Source organism: Pongo abelii, chromosome 16 (genome assembly GCF_028885655.2).
Source record: "Pongo abelii isolate AG06213 chromosome 16, NHGRI_mPonAbe1-v2.0_pri, whole genome shotgun sequence".
Taxonomy (NCBI): domain Eukaryota; kingdom Metazoa; phylum Chordata; class Mammalia; order Primates; family Hominidae; genus Pongo; species Pongo abelii.
The window spans coordinates 17,790,603-17,810,896 of NC_072001.2; the positions used below are offsets into that span (position 1 = coordinate 17,790,603).

The 20,294-nt window shown below is 36.8% G+C and overlaps 1 pseudogene; it reads left to right on the forward strand.

The window, feature by feature from the left end:
- Positions 1 to 2,020: 2,020 nt before the first annotated feature.
- On the forward strand, positions 2,021 to 13,980 carry LOC129050552 (ATP-binding cassette sub-family B member 10, mitochondrial-like; annotated as a pseudogene).
- The last annotated feature ends 6,314 nt before the right edge of the window (positions 13,981 to 20,294 follow it).

Genomic DNA, 20,294 nt, shown 5'->3' on the forward strand with positions numbered 1-20,294 from the left:
TGTCTGACTTTCTAGGCTTGTTTATCCCAGACACTGCTCTATAGAGGCACCGTCCTTCCTCAGAAGGCTGCCTTGGAAAGAAAAATGAGTGAATTTCCATCCATTGCCTATAAACCACACATGGTTTAATAGCTCTATGCACATTTAAAAATATATTTTATACCTTGCAGTGTTTTTTTATATCTAGCCAAATTCTATATTCAGAGGTTTTTTTGGCCACACCTCAGTAAATAACATCATTAAAGCTTGTGTATTCTGTTTGAATTATTGGAGCTTTAGAGCCTTGCAGGCTTACTGCCCTTTAATGTATGCTCTTGAGTATCCATACAACACAGATTGAAAAGAGTTGCTTTAACTCAAAGAAATGCGAGTTTCTAATAGAACTTCAGGTACCTTCAAATGGCTATTGAGCTTTTGATCGAGGGAAACCTCCAAAAACTACATAATCTATACAAATCTTTTTATGCTTAATATCAGTTGTGGTACATTACGATGCCTGTATCAGAAGAGAGAGGTTATTTTTATTTTACTAACTCTGATATACACAAAATGATGTCATATGATCATGGAATATTAGAGCTATTATGGGACTAAGAAATAATTCACACCTTCAGTGTAAAGATGAGAAAAGTGAGGGAAAATATTGTAAAGGATATTGCTCGCTGTCTCACAGAGTAGAGGCAAAGATGAGTCAGGCATTGAGATTTCTTTATTCTCCCATCCAGTATATGAAACTGGCACTTAATTATAATCTTTTAAATGCTGATTACTTGTATCTTTCAACGGAGGTTTTTTGGATCAATAATGTTTGAAAGTTACAACACTATAGGCCGGGCGCGGTGGCTCATGCCTGTAATCCCAGCACTTTGGGAGGCCAAGGCGGGCAGATCACGAGGTCAGGAGATTGAGACCATCCTGGCCAACATGGTGAAACCCTGTTTCTACTAAAAATACAGAAATTAGTTGGACCTGGTGGTAGATGCCTGTAATCCCAGCTACTTGGGAGGCTGAGGCAGGAGAATGGCTTGAACCTGGGAGGTGGAGGTTGCAGTGAGCCAAGATCATGCCACTGCACTCCAGCCTGGTGACAGAGCAAGGCTGTGTCTTAAAAAAAAAAAAAGAAAGAAAGAAAGTTACAACGCTAGTGTTTGAATGAGATACCATGACTCTCTCACCTTCAAAGGTTAGCGATGCTTAACCTTCGATAACCAATGATAATATCATTAATTGATGATAATTAGTATCATCAAATTTACCATAAAACCATCACTATATTTCTGACATCCATGCTTTTTGCCAAATCTGCCTGAAACCTATAGAACAACCCGGGGCTATTTTACCCCTCAGGTGACATTTGCTAATGTCTGGAGTCATTTCTGATTGCCACAAGAAAGAGTTTTCTGGCTCGAACTGTCAATAATATCAAGGTTGATAAACCCACTAAAGGGATTTAATGCTGCCCTCTGCAACACTTATATGTAATAAAAGACATGTATCCTATACTAGTTGAAAAGAAGTCTGATCTTCCCTTTTCTATTGTATTTCAAACTTTTAGGGTTGTCTCTAGATTACATTATGTCATATTTTCATGAAGTGCTTCAAATATTCTCATCTATGTTTTATAGAACTTGATCCTCTTCCTTTTTGTTCAAAGGTCTATTTTAAGAAGTCTAACCTCACACGAATGCCAGTGCTTTTCCTTTGTGACTTTTCAAGCTTCATTTGTTAGATATGTCTCTAGATATATAGAAAAAAGTGTGATTGTTGTATTTTAGATTCCACCATTGATCTACACAAGAAAAAAATTGTTTTGTGTTTTTTGCATTTCCTGGTATTTATTTGTGTTTGGGGCTCTATCCTTATTAACTATTAACAATTTCATGGGATGATGAATAGTAATTTTTTATACATTGAAGAAATATTGAGTCCAGGAAATAGAAGCTAGACACATAACTGCCCCTTTGGAGTTGAGCCTTCTGCAGGATATTCATAAGTGAATTTACAAACAAGATGTGATATGATGATAAAGAATATGGAAGGCATTACAAATGGACATAAAAGGGCCTATAATCAAGGCTTGAGCAATCAGGTGAGGTCTGAGCTGACACCTGACAAGTACATGGAGGTAAATATTGTTTCTGGCAGAAAAAAACGTTTTGAACACATCTCATTTAGAGATGAGATACAGCCAGTGCCCCAGAGGTACTGAATACGGTAAACAATTGTAGCAGGATGATAGGTATTTGTGTATGTAAACAGACCTAAACATGGAAAAATACAGTAAAAATAAAATCCAAAAGGTAAAGAGAAAATACACCCACATAGGGAACTTCCCATGAGCGGAGCTTTCAGGACTGGAAGTTGCTCTAGGTGAGTCAGTAAGTAGTGAGTGAATGTGAAGACCGAAGACATTACTGTACACCACTGTAGACTTTATAAACACTGTACACTTAGGCTACACTAAATTTAGAAAACGTTTTCTTTCTTACGTAAAAAATTAACTTTAGCTCACTGTGACATTTTTACTTTACCAACATTGATTGTTTTAATTGTCCTTTATATTCTTACTTTAAAGCTTTTTTCTAATTTTAAAAAATTATTTTTTGTTTATATTTTTATATTATTTTGTTAAAAACTAGGACTCAAACACACACAGTAGCCTAGGCAGACACACGGTCAGGAGCGTCGATATCACCGTCTTTCACTTCCACATCTTATTCCATTGAAAAGTCATCAGGGCCAATGACATGTACGGAGCTTTCATCTCCCATGATAACAGGACCTTCTTTCAAAATACTTCCTGGAGATCCTGGGTGTCACTTTTTTAGAAATATGTCCATGGTGGTTTACTTATTGTTTTTTTCTCTCCTTACAGATTTGCTTATAAGCAAATCATGCATCATGAACATTTCTCTCTATTAAGGAAAATCTGTTGCTGTTGGTGTCCATGTTTTAAAACTTTTTATGGAGCTTGTTGAGCTCTGCAAAAGTTGCACCCATCACTGCGTATTTTCTTGGGAGTTCGTCTTCTCTTTTTAGGTTTATTTACATCAGCCTCACCATAAACATGTGAATAATGTTTGAGCTGTAATGATACTGCAGCTAGGACCTCAACAAGCAGTAGGAATTTTTCAGTTCCAGTATAACTTTAAGGGACCCACTGTGGTATATGTGATCCGTCGTTAGCCAAACATTGTTATGTGGGGCATGCCTATACTTTTATGAGATAACGCAGAACTTGGAGAGCTTCATTTCAGATATTTTCATTATGAAACATTTGCTGAGTACCTACTCTAGGACAAGCACCATTCTAGGCTTCAGAACAACAGCACTGAACCAAACAACTGAAGCCTCTGCCGTTGTGTAGTTTACATTCTAGAGTGGTAGTTTATTAGTATTATTCATCTATATATGCAACTTTTCATTAAGAGTTTTCACCCTTGTATACGGTCAGAATGGTAAGTACAAGTGTTTTCATGGACTGAGCAATGTAACGATTGGTAAATTAATGGAATTTTTTTAAAATTATAGAAATAATAAGTTGATATTAAGCTAAAAGTTGTCTTTAAGAACTTTGATACTCAGTCTCTAACTTTTCAAGTTATTCTTTTGGGGTTTCTCTTTCTCATCTGGGGGTATAATGCTTGATGTGGATGAGACTTTATGCTGGAAGAATTTTATTTCTTTTTTCATTTAAAATATCATAGTTGACGTGGCAGATACACTGATCAGCAGCATTTAGAGAAGGGTAACTTTTTAAATCAGCATGGAAAATTAAGGTACATCTTAGAAAAGTGATTACTCTGCCCTTATACCAAGACACAAGAAGACTTTACACTGGCATTGCAGCATGGAGAGATTTACAACAGCTTTCATTGGTTTAGATGCGGCTAAAGAATTAACAGATGATTGGTTGGCATTCTCAAAATGGAAAATTTAACAAACTTCTAGAAAGGTAATCAAGTTATTGTCTGTATATTCCTCACACCTCTGAATGATGAGTGTGCTTTCCAACATCAACATTCATGAAGTTGACTTTGAAATATTTAACTTAAAAGCATTTTACCCTTCTTTGAAACCTTATTTAAAATGTCCTGATATCAGCTTAGTCCTGTTAGAATAAAAAATAAAGTCATTCAAGAAATTTACACTAGAGATAACCGTTTCTAGGTCATAACGTTTTATTGGATACAATCAGAAAATGTGGTGTGGTTGGCAAACCCTACATTGGGTTTTGAAATTACTGTGCTACCAGTATGTTCCAGCCAATGAGAACCTTTCAGCCATCAGCTTTTATTGATTTGTATTCCTCAGAGTAACATAAATAGCTTTCCTTAAGTCTTCCAAGTTCACTATGGTTATTTTTTTCCTGAAATTTCTGCTGTTAGAAGGCTTATTTATTTATTTATTTATTATTTTTTGAGACAGAGTCTCACCCTGTTGCCCAGGCTGGACTGCAATGGCGCTATCTCGGCTCACTGCAAGCTCCACCTCCTGGGTTCAAGCGATTCTCCTGCCTCAGCCTTCCGAGTAGCTGGGACTACAGGAGCCCGCCACCACCCCCAGCTAATTTTTGTATTTTTAGTAGAGACTGGGTTTCCCTGTGTTAGCCAGGATTGTCTCCATCTCCTGACTTTGTGATCCGGCTGCCTCGGCCTCCCAAGGTGCTGGGATTGCAGGTGTGAACCACCGCGTCCGGCCTAGAAGGTTTATTCATGCACTTACTCCGTGGCTTTCCAAGCCCTTCATGGTTTGAGCTTGGAATTGGTAGCAACGTTCTATGAGCAAGCAGGAAAAAAAGAGGTGCTATAACCAATTATTCTATAAATACTTATAGTATGGAGAGTTCTGCAATCACAACAATACATTTTAGCTTTTTCAGAACAAATAAAGATATTGAAAATTTCTTCCTTTTCTATTTTTAGTTTCTGTGGGTGCATAATAGGTATATATATTTATGGGGTATATGAGATATTTTGGCACAAGCATGCAATAGGTAATAATCACATCATGGGAAATTGGGTCTACATCCCCTCAAGCATTTATCATTTGTGTTACAAACAATCCAATTAAACTCTTAGTTATTTTAAAATATACAATTGAACGATTGGCTCTAGTCCCCCTGCTGAGCTATCAAATACTATAATAGGTCTTATTCTTTTTTTTTTTTTTCCGAGACGGAGTCTCACTCTTTCGCCCAGGCTGGAGTGCGGTGGCGTGATCTCGGCTCATTGCAAGCTCCGCCTCCAGGGTTCACGCCATTCTCCTGCCTCAGCCTCCCAAGTAGCTAGGACTACAGGGGCCCACCACCACACCCAGCTAATTTATTTTTGTATCTTTAGTAGAGATGGAGTTTCACCCTGTTAGCCAGGATGGTCTCAATCTTCTGACCTTGTGATCCGCCTGCCTCAGCCTCCCAAAGTGCTGGGATTACAGGCGTGAGCCGCGGCACCCGGCCTGTCTTATTCATTCTTTCTAGTTGTGTGTGTTTTTTTTTTTTTTGTACCCATTAACCATTTCCATTTCCTCTCTTCTTCCCCCTCCCCAGACTACCCTTCCTGCCCTCTAGTAACTATCCTTCCATTCTCTATTTCCATGAGTTCCATTGTTTTGATTTTAAAAGATACTGAACATTTGAACCAAGAAAGGCAAAAATAAGCAAGTACTCCCTCATCCAATCACACTAGAAATTAAATTCATTTTTAATAAACAACTGAAATATTTTTATTGCTTATTTTCACTTTTAAAATATATATGTGAAATCTAACCCGCAAATTTATACTGTTAATAGACATGTTTTCAACATTTGTTTAAAAATATGAGTTAAGTTTCTGGACTTAACATATGGTGGTTAAAATGAGAATTCGGCACTTACAAGTCACACTTGATTTTTTTCTATTCTCTAAGATGTTAACTATTTTATTTTACCTGGAAATGTGAATAAATGTATTAAATACCAATCTCATTGCATATACCAATTGATGGTAATTAAATTGAAGCATCTCTGTTACTATTTTTAAAAGATCCTCATTTGAAATTTTTTTTTTTTTTTTTTTTTTTGAGAAGGAGTCTCACTCTGTCACCCAGGCTAGAGTGCAGTGGCGCGATCTCGGCTCACTGCCAGCTCCGCCTCTGGGGTTCATGCCATTCTCCTGCCTCAGCCTCCCCAGTAGCTGGGACTACAGGTCCCAGGCTAATTTTTTTGTGTGTGTATTGAGTACAGACAGTGTTTCATCGTGTTAGCCAGGATGGTCGCCATCTCCTGACTTGTGTTCCGCCCGCCTCAGCCTCCCAAAAGTGCTGGGATTACAAGTGTGAGCCACCGCGCCTGGTCTGTCTTATTCATTCTTTCTAATTTTTATTTTTTTTGTACCCGTTAACCATTCCCACTTCCTCTCCTCTTTCCCCTCCCCAAACCACCCTTCCTGTCCTCTGGTAACTATCCTTCCATTCTCTATTTCCATGAGCTCCATTGTTTTGATTTTTAAAAGATACTGAACATTTCAACCAAGAAAGGCAAAAATAAGCAAGTACTCCCTCATCCAATCACACTAGAAATTAAATTCATTTTTAAAAAACAACTGAAATATTTCTATTGCTTAATTTCACTTTTAAAAAATATATGTGAAATCTAACCCTCAAATTTATACTGTTAATAGACATGTTTTCAACATTTGTTTAAAAAATAGGAGTTTAGTTTCTAGACTTATGATGGTTAAAATGAGAATTCGGCACTTTCAAGTCACATTTGATTTTTTTTCTATTCCCTAAGATGTTAACTATTTTATGTTGCCTGGAAATGTGAATAAATGTATTAAATAGCAATCTCATTGCATATACAAATTGATGGTAATTAAATTGAAGCCTCTCTGTTACTATTTTTGAAAGATACTCATTTGATTTTTTTTTTTTTTTTTTTTGAGAAGTCTCACTCTGTCACCCAGGCTACAGTGCAGTGGCGCGATCTCGGCTCACTGCCAGCTCTGCCTCCGGGGTTCACGTCATTCTCCCAAGTACCTGGGACTATAGGCGCCTGCCACCATGCCTAATTTTTTTGTATTTTTAGTAGAGACGGGGTTTCACCATGTTAGCCAGGATGGTCTCGCTCTCTTGACCTCGTGATCCGCCCGCCTTGGCCTCCCAAAGTGCTGGGATTACAAGCGTGAGCCACCGCGCCCAGCCTTATTTAAATTTTTTAATCCTGTTTTCAAACTTTATAGTCTAAATTTTGGAAAATGCCACGGTGAAATTTGATAAAGACAATAGCTAGTAGATGTTGACAGACTTTATCTTCTATACCGGTGAGTTTTAACATGCTTTTCTAACTAGCTCCTAGTAACCATGGAATGAAATTATAGAACAGGTACAACTTCAAATTTCATTGGCTTTTCAGCTCTTAAGAGAATAGTCATATCTAAGCAATTAAATTTTGTTTAATCTACCTTAAAATATGTGTAAAATGTATACTTTCCCACTAGCTATTACAACCATGGCAATCTACATTCAAACATGCATATAAAATGAGTCATCTTTTCCTGCCATTACGGAGTTATGGAAAATTAGTCCTAATGCCTATTTTATACGAAGCATTGTACTTTCCTACTGTGAAAAAATAGTGAAGTTCTAAATGGAAATGTGAATGAGAAGCAAAATTGGCAATATTCTCTAATAATATGAAATTAACATGTAGAATCAAATCCTTGATTAATGCAACCAAACAAGTTACTGCCAGGACATAAGAAATAGAAAGCAGGCTGGTTTTTCATGATAGAGTTGTCAAGTTTCATGGTATTTCAAAATGCCTTAACTCTGATGACGTCAATTCCGCTACTTCTAGATCTCTGATGCCGGCATGACCTATACCTTAAACATTATGATTTTCTTGGTCATTCAGTCTAGTACTGAGTTTTCAATTTTAGTTTTTTTATGTATTATGTATTGAGGGAAATTGTATATAAATGCATAGATTTTAGATATATAATTCAATGACAAATATATATAAATTCATGTAGCCAAAACCTAAATCAGGATATGCAATATTTCTACTTGCTAGAAAGTTCCCTTTGTCCACTTTCAGTCATTTCCCAGCTCCAATAGGCAACGTGATTTCTGAAGTCTATATCCATGTATTACTTTTGTCTGTTCTTGGACTTTGTATATTTTGTGTCTCACTATTATTGTTTAATATATATTCTTGAGGTCCTTTCATGTTGTGTGTATTGGTATCTCATTATTTTCATTGTTAAGTTCCATTGTTCATTGTTTTCATTGCTAAGTAGTATTCCATTGTGTAGATATACACATTTTTTAAAAATCTGGATTTTTTTGGATGAATATTTGATTTTTTCAAAGTTTCTACTATCTTCAGTAATACTGCTATAAACAGGTATGTAAAAAGTCTTTTTGTGGTCATTCAATTGATCTTGTGTAAAGGCCTAGGAGTGAAATTGATAAATATGAAATATTTTTATGTTTAACTTTGTAAGAAACTGGATTAGTTTTCAAAAGTGTGTATTTTATTGTAGTCTTCCATCAGCAAATTATGAGAGGTTGAGTTGTTCACCATATGTTCATCATTTAGTGTTGTCATTTTTTTGCATTCCACAATTAGTAACTCTTTGTGGTTTCAATTTGTATTTACACACAATTAAAGATGTTAGGTGTATTTTCATGTGCATCTTGGCCATTTGTATATCTTTTTTTGAAGCATCTGTTCAAGTTAGACATTAGGATATCTTTTTCTTATTGATGTGTAGGATTTCTTTAGTAGTCAAGCTCTTTTTCAGGTATATATTTTTGAATATCTTATTCTAGTCTGTAGCTTGCTCTTTTATTTTCTTAATATTTATGATTATTTCTTTTTCATTTGTAAAGACACCTTGTGAACATAAATTTTTGTTCTCTATGTCCTAAGAAATATTTTTTTCTTGAAGATGGGGCAGATTTTCTCCTATGCTTTATATCAGAATCTTTATAGCTTTAGACTATACACCTAAATCTATTATATACCTGAAATTAATTTATGCATTATGATGTAGGGCTTAAGGTTTTTTGTTTTTTTTGACTTAGGAAGTGGTTCCATCATTTGTTAGAAAGATTTTTCTTTCCAATTTGAATTGCCTTGGTGCCTTTGTTTAAATTGAATGATCAAATATGTATTTGTACATTTCTATTCTTCTCTACTAGTGTATTCATTTTCCCTTACACCAATGTTGCTTTGTCTTGTTCAGGATAGCTTTTGACAAGTATTCAACCAGGAATAATAATTTCTCCTAATTCATGCTTCATTATGGTTTTTATCTTTCTATTATAAGTCTTATGCATTTCTATATACATTTTTAAAAACAACCTATCAGTTTTTTCCAAACAGCAGATGGGATTTTGATTGAAATTTAATCTAATAACCAAATTGAAAATTGGCATCTTAACATGATTGAGTCTTCTAATTTATGAACATGGGTTTAGGTCATATATAATTTTTCTCAGAAATGCTTAGTAGTTTTCAGGATGGTATTATTGTATACATTTTATTATGTTTTAATGTTAGCAAGTACAATTTTAAAAGAAATATAATTTATTTTCACATTGGTCTTATGTCTTGTTTTATAAATTTCTTATGATTTTATACATAAGTGATTGTGTTGTCTGTGCATAAAGATTTCTATGGCTGTTTTTTTTTCTTCCAAATTTTGTATTTCATTCTTTTTTGTTGCTTTTTTATTACTGGCTCAAACCTCAGTACAACGTTAAATAAAAGTTACAGGGGCATACATACTTGCCTTGTTCCCAATGTTAGGAAGAACACATTCAATATATAGTCATTAAGTATGACATTTGATGTATGATTATGTAGATGCTCCTCTCCAATATAAGAAAACGTTTGCCTCTATTCTTGATCTACTCTGACGTTTTATCAAGAATACTTATATAATTTTGTCAGTAGAATTTTGTACATCTATTCAGATCACTATATGGAACTGTCTTTTTAATGCTATTGATCAGTTCAAATACATTGCTTAATTTTTGGGTGTTAAAATAACTTTTTATTATCACAATAAACCACAGTTAATCATTATATATTTCTTATATATTACTAGAATTGATTTGCTAATATGTATTTTTAAATTTTGCATCTGTGTTTATAAGTTATGGAGGCTTATTGTTTTTGGTAATGTCTTTACTAATTTTTCAAACGATGGTAATTTGATTACTTTATTTCCAATTTGCGTGTCCCCTTATTTCTTTCTTTTGACTGATTGCTCTAACTAAGACTTGCTTAGGACTTCTAGTACTATGTTGAATAGCAGTGATGAAAGTGGGCATCCTTTTCTTGTTCCAGGTCTTAGAGGAAAAGCTTTCAGTTTCCCCCCATTTAGTATGAAACTGAGTGTCTGTTCTATATGCTTTCATTATGTTGAGGTGTGTTCCTTCCATACAGTTTTTTCAAGGCTTGGATCATGTAGGGGTGTGGAATTTTATCAAATGCTTTTTTAGCATCAATTGAAATTATCATACAGTTTTTGTGCTTCATTCTATTGATATGATGTGATTTGATGTGAGATGATGATAATGATTTGCATATGTTTAACCATCCTTGCGTCCCTGGGATAAATCCCACTGGGACATGATGAATGATCTTTTTAATGTGTTGTTGAATGCAGTTTGCTAGCATGTTGCTGAACATTTTTGCATCAATGTTCACCAGGGATATTGGCCTGTTGTTTTTTATTTATGTGTCTTTGGTTTTGGTATCAGAGTAATACTGTCCTTGTAGAATGAGTTTGGAAATAGTCCCTCCTCCTCTATTTTTCACAGTAATTTGAGTAGGATTGGTATTAGTTCTTTTAAAAATATTTGGTAAAATTCAGGAGTAAAGCCGTCGGGTCTTGGGCTTTTCTTTCCCGGGAAACTTTTTTTTTTTTTTTTTTTTTTTTGAGAGGGAATCTCGCTCTGTCGCCCAGGCTGGAGTGCAGTGGTGTGATTTCGGCTCACTGCAAGCTCCGCCTCCCGGGTTCACGCCATTCTCCTGCCTCAGCCTCCTGAGTAGCTGGGACTAGAGGCGCCCGCCACCACGCCCGGCTAATTTTTTTGTTTTGTTTTGTTTTGTTTTGTATTTTTTAGTAGATACGGGGTTTGACCATGTTAGTCAGGATGGTCTCCATCTCCTGACCTTGTGATCTGCCCGCCTGGCCCTCCCAAAGTGCCGGGATTACAGGCGTGAGCCACCGCGCCCGGCCTTTCCTGGGAAAATTTTGTTTCCATCTCACTACTTATTGGTCATTTCGGGTTTTGGATTTCTTCATGGTTCATTCTTGCTAGGTTGTATGTGTCTAGGAAAGTATCCATTTATTCTAGATTTTCTAATTTATTGGTCTGTAGTTGCTCATACTAGCCTCTAATGATCCTTAGAATTTCTACAGTATCAATGATAATGTTGTCCCCATTTTCATCTCTGATTTTATTTAGTTTTTTTGTTTGTTTTTTTTGTTTGTTTTTTAGTGTGGCTACAGGTTAGTGGTTTGGTTTATCTTTTTAAAAAAAAAAACTTTTCATTTTATTCATATTTTGTATTTTTTCATTTCAATTTCATTAATTTCTGCACTTATCTTTATTCTTTCCTTTCTTCTATACTTATTTTGGGTCTGGTTTACTCTTGCTTTTCTAGTTCTTTAAGATGTATCGGCGCCTCAGGCCCAGCAGAGCCAGGGCGGCTCCTGCCGGTAGCCTGCGTGCGGCCCGGCCAGCCGCGCCCCGCGTTCATCTCGCCCCGCGTTCATCTCGCCGTTCACTGCCCTGAGGCTGGCGCCGCCATGGGGCGCGGGGCCGGAGCTGCTCTGGGGCATTGGAGCCGCGCGGTGCTGGAGAAGCCGCGCGCCGCTGGAGGGAAGCTGCCGGGGCGGGGGTCTGGGCGGCTCAGGGGGCGGCGCGGGCCTCGCGCGGCTCCTGGGGCTGTGGGCTCGGGCGCCTGGCTGCTGCAGGTGCGGGGCTCTTGCCTGGCCGGGCGCTCCTCGGCTCCCACGCACCGGGTTCCTGGGCGCTCCCACCGACACTGCCTGGGCGGGGATGAGGCCTGGCGGCGCAGGCCGGCGGCGCCTCCGGGAACGATGGGCGGCTACGACCTGCTGCGCCTGGACTCTCGGAGCCCGGAAGGTCCTGGGGCTGGCGTACCCTGAGCGCCCGAGGCTGGCAGCTGCGGTTGGATTTCTCGCGATGTCCACTGTTATCTCCATGTCTGCCCCTTTCTTCCTGGGGAAGATCATGGACGTCATCTATACCAACCCCACTGTAGACTACAGCGACAACCTGACCCCCCTCTGCCTTGGCCTCAGTGGCGTGTTTCTGTGTGGTGCTGCCGCCAATGCCATTCGTGTCTACCTCATGCAAACTTCAGGTCAGCGCGTTGTGAAGAGGCTGAGAACTTCATTATTCGCCTCCATTCTGGGGCAGGAGGTTGCTTTCTTTGACAAGACTCGCACAGGAGAATTGATTAACCGCCTCTCATCAGAAACTGCACTCCTGGGGCGCTCAGTGACTGAAAACCTCTCAGATGGGCTCAGGGCCGGGGCCGGGGCCGGGCTTCTGTAGGCATCAGTATGGATGTTTTTTGTCTCACCTAATCTGGCCACCTTTGTTTTGAGCGTGGTGCCTCCGGTGTCAATCATTGATGTAATTTATGAACGATATCTGCTGAAATTGAACAAAGTCACCCAGGATTCCCGGGCACAAGCCACTCAGCTAGCTGAGGAATGTATTGGAAATGTAAGAACTGTTGGAGGTTTTGGAAAAGAAATGACTGAAATAGAGAAATATGCCAGCAAAGTGGACCATGTGATGCAGTTAACAAAGAAAGAGGCATTCGCTCGGGCTGGCTTCTTTGGAGCAACTAGGCTGTCCGGAAACCTGATTGTGCTTTCTGTCCTGTAAAAAGGGAGGCTGCTGATGGGCAGTGCCCACATGACCATGGGTGTGAACTCTCTTCCTTCCTAATGTATGCTTTCTGGGTTGGAATAAGCATTGGAGTTCTGAGATCTTTTTACTTGGAGTTGATGAAAGGACTGGGTGCCGGGGGGCGCCTCTGGGAGCTCCTGGAGAGAGAGCTCAACCTGCCTTTTAACGAGGGGGGAGGGTTATCTTAAATGAGAAAATCTTCCAGGGTGCTTTGAAGTTTAAGAACGTGCATTTTGGCGATCCCGCTCGCCCAGAGGCGCCCATATTTCAGGATTTCAGCCTTTCCATTCCGTCAGGATCTATCACCGCACTGGTTCTGGCGGTGGCCCAAGTGGTTCTGGCAAATCAACAGTGCTTTCGCTCCTGCTGAGGTTGTAGGACCCTGCTTCTGGAACTATCAGTCTTGATGGCCATGACATCCGTCAGCTAAACCCAGTGTGGCTGAGATCCAAGATTGGGACAGTGAGACAGGAACCCATCTGGTAGACAACATGAGAGACTTTAATGCAAAACAGTGTTGCAGAAAAAAAAACTTCAGAGACTGTATGAAATATGTAAACCATATATCAAGTTATTTGAAAAATACCTATTTTTTCCAAAGTGCGTAAAATATTGCTTTGAAATGTACCTGTTCTCAAGATCTTTTTATTCAGAGTTTTAATAATTGTAACTTTTTAAATGTTTATAGCACTGAAGTTATTTTCAGGTTTTGTATTTTGTTTTATTGTGGAATATTTTAATTAATATAGCATGGCATCTCATTTTCTTTTGCCTGCTGTTAAAGATGGAAGCTATTGTCAAATGACAACTTAAAAAATGGAAGTATAAATAAAAAGCCTGATTATTTTAGGCCAGTTTACCAGTCACTGTGTAATTCTTCTGGTAATAGTCTACCTACTTTAAGTCTAATTTTACTAGATAGAGTAATGGAAAATGAAAATTTAACCCTTTATTCCGATAATCTCATGAAGCAAACCTAACTAACATCAGCTGGAAAGAAGAGAACATTTATATTGCCCGTCTCCTGTGTCTTCAAAGGTGTAAGAGTTGAAGACTACGTGTTCCTATGGGAACTATGTTTGAATATGTGCAATTTTCAACATTCTGGCACAAGAAAACCTGATAAGTTTTTAAAAGGGCAGAAGCTTATTTTTTGAACAGGAAAACCTATTAAATTCACATGTGTGTATGAGTACTTCTGGGAAGCAAGGGGTGAACTGCTAGGTATTATTGAGAATGAATGATTTTTGCATATAAGTTGTTTGAAGGCATGTATTTTGAAAAAAAATCTGTTACAAACTTATAATTTCAAAACAAATTGAATCTTATGATACTTTTGGAATTTCATTAATAAGGCTAAAATCTGAGGAATATAACTAATTTTCAGCCTTAAGACATTTAAGTTTGGAAGTCCTTGCTATTCAACAGAATAACAAGAAAAATGTATCACTCTTCTGAAAAGATATTAATAAGCCCTTTTCTTTTATTTACGGTTATAGTTTTATTTACAGTCTCAAAATTCCTAAAGCAGTGCTGATAACCATTGAATTTGCCATATTTTGTATTCAGTGCTGTTAATGTGCTGTTGCCTCAGGAAAAATTGCTTTTTCTCCATTGATGAGGCTAGACCCTAAGAAGTAATTAAGTCAATGTAAATCAAATGGAAGTTTTGCCATGAACTAAGCATTTATTAGTTCCCTGATTAGACTGGAAGAAGAAACCGCTATTTCATGATAAGCATGGAATATTATATTTTATTCTTCATAATTAATGAATAAAATTGAATGAATGAACGTAGTGTTTTCTGAATTAGTAAACAGTACATCTGTGACAATCATTTTAACAAGCTCTACTTGTGTTCTTTATAAAGTGTGATTTTCAGAAAGCAAACAAAACACAATTACAAGGTTGAATCTGAGGAAAATAATCCTTGTGCCATGGAGGTATTTACAAAATTGCATTTCATTGTTATGTTTTATTTTCTGATGCATGATGTTCAATTATATCTTTAGGTAATACTTTATATCATAGATTAAAATTTATAGTGAACTTTAAAAAAAGATGTATCATCAGGTTGTTTATTTGAGGTTTTTTACTTTTTTGATCTTGGAAATTATAGGTATAAATTTCCCTCTTACTACTGCTTTTTGCTGTATCCCATAGGTTTTGGTATGTTGTGTTGCCATTTTCATTTGCTTCAATAAATTTTTCAGTTTCTTCTTAATTTCTTTGTTGAAATTGTAAGGATCATTAGAGGCTACTATGAGCAAACATACGCCAGAAATTAGAAAACCTAGAATATATAGATACATATAGATACAGAAATATTCACATTATGAATTTGTTCTTAAATAACCTTTGGTAATTTGTCTCTTTAAAGAACTTTCAGCTGCCAAATTCGTGAGTATGGAATTGTCCATAATAGTTATTATCATTTAAATATAGAGGTTCTGTAATGATATTTCTTCTTTTATCAGTCCTTTTTTCTTAGTCTTACTAGTATGTAACAACTTTATTGATCTTTCCAAAGGAATTTTCACTTTGTGAATTTACTATTTACTTTCAATTTCATTTATTTCTTTCATTACCTCTGTTATTTTTTTCAAATCATGTTTTGTTTATTTTTTCATTGACTTTTAAACCTATGTATTTTTCCAATACAAGAATTTAAAGTAATAAATTACCCTCTCAATTTAACTCTACACCACAAATATGTAGCTGTTATTATCAACATTTTGTTTTATTTTATTTTTTTAATTGGCACATAATAATTGTGCATATTTATGGGTACATAGTGATGTTTCAATACACATAGTGTATATATTGAATTACCCTGATGAGGTGATGGTAATTAGCATATCCATCATTGCAAACATTTACCATTTCTTTGTTTTGGGAACACTCAATATCCTTTGCTAACTGTTTGAAACTATATAATATATTATTGTTAACTATTGTCATACCATAGTGGTCTAGAGCATTAGAACTTATTCCTCCTATCTAGCTTTAATTTTGAATCTTTTAACAAATCTCTTCCTATCCCTCCCTTCCTCTTATACTTTACAGCCTCTAGCATCCTCTGTTTTAACTTCTATAAGATCAAAATATTTTAGCTTCCACATATGAGTGAGAAGCTGTGATGTTTAACTTTCACTCACATAATACCCTCCATTTCTATGCATGTTGCTGTGAAGGACAGGATTTCCTTGTCTTTTATGGCCGAATAGTACTTCATTGTGTACTATTTCCCTCTCCTCCTTTTTCCCTCTCCTCCCCTCCCCTCCCCTCCCCTCCTTGAGATGGAGTCTTGCTCTGGAGTGCAGTGGTGTGATCTTGGCTCACTGTAACCTCTCCCTCCCGGATTCAAGTGATTCTTCCACCTCAGCCTCCCGAGTAGCTGGGGAGGTGCCACCATGCCCAGCTAATTTTTATATTTGTAGTAGAGATGGGGTTTCACCATGTTGGCCAGGCTAGTCTTGAACCCCTGACCTCCAGTGATCTGCCCATCTCGGCCTTCCAAAGTGCTGGGATTGCAGGTGTGAGCCACCGTGCCTGGCCTATATACCACATTTTCTTTAACCATTCATCTGTTGTTGGATCCTTAGGTTGATTCCATATCTTGGCTACTGTGAATAGTGCTGCAATAAACATCTAGGTGCAGATGTTTATTCAATATACTGTTTTCCTTATATTTTTTCTAAATTATCTTTTGATTTCTTTTATGAACTATGAGTTAGTTAAATAGTGTTTCATGTTATTTACAACTATTTGGGGGTTTCCTAGGTAACTCTTATGTCATCAATTTCAAATTAAATTTTATTGTGATCAGAGAATATATTCTATAAAATCTAAAACTTAAATTCATTTAAACTTACTCTTTGATTCAGCATTTGGCCTATGTTGGTGATGCTTTCAATACACGAGAAAACAATGTATATTCAGCATTTTAAGTGTAGTTTTTATAAATGTCAATAAGCTCAAGGTGATTTATAATGAAGTTGAAATGTTCTATAGCCATACGAATGGTTTGTCTTACTGTTCTATCAGTGATGAGCAGAGGGATGTTAAAATCTTTAATTATTACTGTCATTTATCCATTTCTCCCTTCAATTCTGCTTTTTCCTTCATGAATTATGAGGCTTTATTATTAAGTTGGTGTCCCTTTCATAATTCTGAAATGGGGGCATTTCATAATTATGAAATAACCAATTCATCAGAGGACAATTCCTGATATTATTGTCCTCTGATGAATTGGTTATTTCGTGATTATGAAATGCCCCCATTTTCTCTTATAATGCACCCTCTTTTCCAGTCTACATTGCATTTTGCTAATATAGCCACACAAGCTTCCTAATGCTTGCTGTGTATGTGGTTTATCTTTTCTTATAGGTTTACTTTTCACCTATGTGTGTCTTTATGTTTAATATATGTCTCTGGTAGACAACATTAGTTGGGTCTTGTTCCTTTGTCTAATATGACAATCTCTACCTTGTAATTGGATAATTTAGTTCATAAATATGTTAAATGAAACGTGTTGCCACTTTTAAAAACTGTACAATCTCTTTCTTCTCTTCTCATATTTTTGTTTAATTGTATTTTAAGTATTCATTTTAAATTGCATAGATGAGTTAGTTGCAATGCTTTTGTATTGAGTTATTTGTATTACAATAATCATCAATTTATACTTAATCTAAATTTTACTTAGAGGTAATTTTTTACAACTTCATATATAATGTAAAAAACTGATGACATCCTTTTTCTATTTTTACATTCTCTCCAGTGATTGATAGTGTTGTCCACTTTGTCAAATCAAAACAAGGCAACATTTTCCTAAAAAGTGATCTGTGCTCCACCTATCCTATTCATTTGCACTTTTAGGGCAGAAAACTATTCTGCATGATACTATAATGGTATGTGAATCTGCCCAAACTCATAGAATGTATGACAGCAAGCGTGGACCCTAATAGAAACTATGGACCTTGGTGATAAGGATGTGCCAATGCAGGTTGATCAGCGGTAAGTTATGTGCCACTCCAGAGGAGAATGACAGCAAGGGGTCAGGCTGTGCCTGTGTGGACACGATGATGTATGAGAAATCTTTGTATCTTTCTTTCAATTTTGCTGTGAACTTACAGCTGCCCTAAAAATAAAGTCTATTTAAAAAACCCAAAACAACAACAACAACAAAAACTGATGACAGTAACATTTCCTTTATTCCTCTGTCTTTTGTGATTTTTTTAGTGTAAGTTTTTCTATGCACATCATAAACCCCACAATAAAATGATATCTTTTTCAATTTAAATAGTCAGTTTCCTTCAATGAAATTGACAGATTAAAAAAAGCATTTCTTGTTACTTATATAGTTATCATTTCTATGCTTTTCATTTCCTCTAATTTGAAGTTTAGATTTGATGTTATTTCCCTTCAGGCCAAAAACTCTGATAGCATGTTTTGTAGTACAGATTTGCTGGTGACAAATTAGCCCATTTAATTTTTCTGAAAATGTCTTAATTTTACCTTCAACTTTGAAAGATACTTTAATAATATATAGAAACGAACCTGATGCTCTGTCATCTCCAAATACTTTAGTAGAGTGATTCTCAACCAGGAGGAGATTTGCCCTCCAGGAAACATCTGATAATATCTGAAGATATTTTTAGTTGTTCGCCTGGGGAAAGGTGTGAGGAAGATGCTACTGTCGTTTAGTTATTAAAGGCAAACCAAGTCGCTCAACATCCTACAACTCACAGGAAATGCCCACAACAAAGAATTATATGGCCCAAATGTCAAAAGCGATAGTGCCAAAGTTGAAAAACCCTGTTTTCATATATATTTTCTACAAACACAATTGTGTCTATATATGTATATACATATATATAATTCTATATATTACAAATCTATTACAGTAATATGTGTGTGCCCCCCCCCCACAAACACACAATACATGCACAGTACAACTAACAAAACCAGAAAATTGATATTAATATATTGCTACATCTGATTTTCAAGCCCCCATTAAAATTTCACCAATAGTCAGCCGGGCACGGTGGCTCACACCTGTAATCCCAGCACTTTGGGAGGCCGAGGGGGATGGATCACGAGGTCAGGCAATCAAGACCATCCTGGCTAACACGGTGAAACACCGTCTCTACTAAAAATACAAAAAAAAAAAAAATTAGCCAGGTGTAGTGGTGGGTGCCTGTAGTCCCAGCTACTGGGAGGCTGAGGCAGGAGAATGGCATGAACCCAGGAGGCAGAGCTTGCAGTGAGCCCAGATCGCCCCACTGCACTACCGCCTGGGGGACAGAGGGAGACTCCGTCTCAAAAAAAAAAAAAAATTTCACCAATAGTCCCAATAATGTTTCATTGCAAAAGGATCAAGTTCCGCATCATGCATTGCCTTTCATTGTCATGTCTTTTTAATGTCCTTGTATCAAGAATAGATCTTTAAACCTAACTTGAGCAAGATTTCTGGCCCATATTTTCTTTCTTTTTTTCCTTTGCTTTGCCTCTCCTTCCTTTTCTCCTTTCCTTTCCCCTTCGCTTTCCCCTTCTTTTTTCTCTTCCCTCTCCCCTTCCCTTCCCCCTCCCCTTCCTTCTCCTTTCCCCTTTCCCTTACTTTTTCCTTTTCCCTTGCTTCTTTTTTGAATGGCTCCCTTTAGGTTTTCTGAGGTTTCTTGTGACTAGAGTCAGGCAATGCATTTTGGAAAGAATATCACAGAATTGATGCTGTGTTTTTTTCATTGCATCCTATCAGCTGGTACATGATTTCAGTTTGTCTCATTACTGACAATGCTTATTTTGACAGGTTGATAATGGTGGTATATACAAGGCTTCTATCTTGTTATTCTCTATTTCTAGATTCTGTTACTTTATTTTATGTTGCTTTTCCTAAAGGGTAATAGGAATTTTATCTGTTTCTTTGTTTTGTTTTTGTTTATTCCCCTACATATTTTTATTCCTTACTATACTTTTAGTACATAGTACCTAGTGCAAAACACTAATGTATGTTGAACACCAACATTTGTTGAACAAATGTCTGAAACTGAATCTGTCCTGCTACTACAAAATCATATATATATATGTTTTTTTTCCCTATAGGGATACCATCAGCTATGTAGTTGTCTAAGCCAAGACCTCCTGCTGGGACTGATTAAAGCCCATGCATCTTCATTATCCAGAGCCTGTGTTGCTCATCTAGAGCTATAGTCAGGCTAACCACTCCTTCTGGTTAATATCTGAGAGGAAAAATCATGCAGCAAGGAGATAACTGTGAGGGAACAAAAATGGCACAAACCCAGCCTGGATTTCTCTCTCCCCTTTTAAAGATTAATGAATGAAAAAAA